General features: G+C 38.8%; 1 protein-coding gene across 6 annotated transcripts in view; it reads right to left on the bottom strand.

Moving 5' to 3' along the window:
• The window catches only part of LOC106872148 (monocarboxylate transporter 12), a 40,558-nt gene that overhangs the window by 17,386 nt on the left and 21,442 nt on the right, over positions 1–1,730 (bottom strand). Inside the window, exon 1 of one of the 6 annotated variants that reach the window (XM_014919024.2) lies at positions 1,692–1,730. The exons of 4 other annotated variants lie outside the window; for them this stretch is intronic. The gene's annotated coding sequence lies outside the window, so the exon portion shown is untranslated. Of the gene's footprint in view, positions 1–213; positions 235–1,691 lie in introns of those variants that run through there. One more of the 6 variants, XM_052975122.1, reaches the window with a different exon arrangement.

The raw sequence follows: 1,730 nt of genomic DNA, 5'->3' as shown, positions 1-1,730 counted from the left end.
TATTAGGTTGTTCCGAAAATAATGGCCGCTTTAAGTGTTGGTGTTTTGAAACGCAATTTTATCATAGTATTTTACTTGTATTTTAGGTGAATTTCGACATACTTAATAATTGATGTATGCTCTTTAATAATTTTCTACTTATTTCATACAGAAAACATTCTTGGAGCACAGGCGCCCTTAATTATGAACATGACAAAAAGGACCATCGCTTACTTTTCTTGCATGAGTTCAAGCACAATGCCTCCCAAACTGCTGCCAATATCAACAGAGCATGGAGAGAGGGATTCACAAGTGATTGCACAGTATGAAGGTGGTTTCAGAAATTCCGTAGAGGTGATGAGAGCCTTGAAGATGAAGAAGGTAGAGGACGTTCATGCAGGTTTGACAATGAATAATTGAAAGCAACTGTTGAACAAAACCCACGTCAAAGTGTCAGAGAAATGTCTCAGGCACTTGGTGTCAGTATTGCAACGGTCTCACGCAATCTGCAGAAGATTGGTAAGGTGAAAAAGCTCGATAAATGAGTACCACATGAGCTCAATAAAAATCAAAAAGATCAGCGTTTTGAAGTGTGCTTGATGCTCTTTCTGCGAAACACCAATGATCATTTTCTTGACCGAATAGTCACTTGTGACGAAAAGTGGATCCTTTATCATAACCGTAAACGACCAGGTCAACAGTGTGATCGTGATGAGTCTCCCAAACATTTCCCAAAGCCAAAGCTACATCAGCAAAAGATTACGGTGACTGTCTGGTGGTCTGCAATTGGTGTTGTCCATTACAGCTTTCTGGAAGCCAATCAGAGCATTACAGCAGAGGTTTACTGCAATCAACTCGCTGAAATGCATGCTCACTTCCAAAAAACAAGACCTGAATTGTTGAATCGGGGTGGCCGAATTTTTGCTCCACGATAATGCAATGTTACATGTTGCAAGAATGATGCTTCAGAAACTCACAGACTTGGGATACGAGACTTTACCGCATCCTCCATATTCTCCTGATCTTTCACCCACTGACTATCATTTTTTAAAGCATTTAAACTCGTTTTTAAGTGATAAAACTTTCAGGTCCAAACCAGAGGTGGAATGAGCTTTCAAAGATTTCTTAGCATCAAAGCCAATAAGTTTTTATCAACGAGGCATAAATAATCTCGATAATCGATGGCAGAAATGCATAGACGTTCAAAACATTTTTATTGTTAATTTTTCCAGAATAAAATTATGTTTCTGAAATCGGCCATTATTTTCGGAACAACCTAATAGTGGGTGCATTAGGTATGATATAAAAAAAAACATACATAGCCAAAACACCAGGACTTACAAAAGTATATAACATACAGAAAGCAGCAGTATTAGGCACTGAGCACATCCTACGTAAAACACTTTCAATACAGTGAAAATAAGAGCACGACAACAAACTACAACACACACCCAAGCTGTATACAGAGTTGCGCTCGGGAGTGCAGTGAAAGTACGTGGGGGTGCAGTTGAGCAAGGGACCAACAAAACTCCTTATAACACCAAAGATGACTGAAGGCAAGGATTATGGCAGCATTCACCAACTTAAACAAGGAGACGGTCCAGAAGTGTTGCAGGAGATTCCGAAGTTGTCTCGAGGCCGCGGATGATTTTATGGAATAAATTTACTCTTTAGAATTTCAAAATAATTTTATATAATTTTGGTAGACATACCTGTTAAAATGAGATGTCGGTGTTATTTTCCTTTTTGCG

This window comes from Octopus bimaculoides, chromosome 20 (assembly GCF_001194135.2).
Source record: "Octopus bimaculoides isolate UCB-OBI-ISO-001 chromosome 20, ASM119413v2, whole genome shotgun sequence".
In the NCBI taxonomy this organism is placed as follows: domain Eukaryota; kingdom Metazoa; phylum Mollusca; class Cephalopoda; order Octopoda; family Octopodidae; genus Octopus; species Octopus bimaculoides.
The sequence above is the reverse complement of the archived record's forward strand: the minus strand, read 5'-3'. Positions and strand labels throughout refer to the sequence as shown.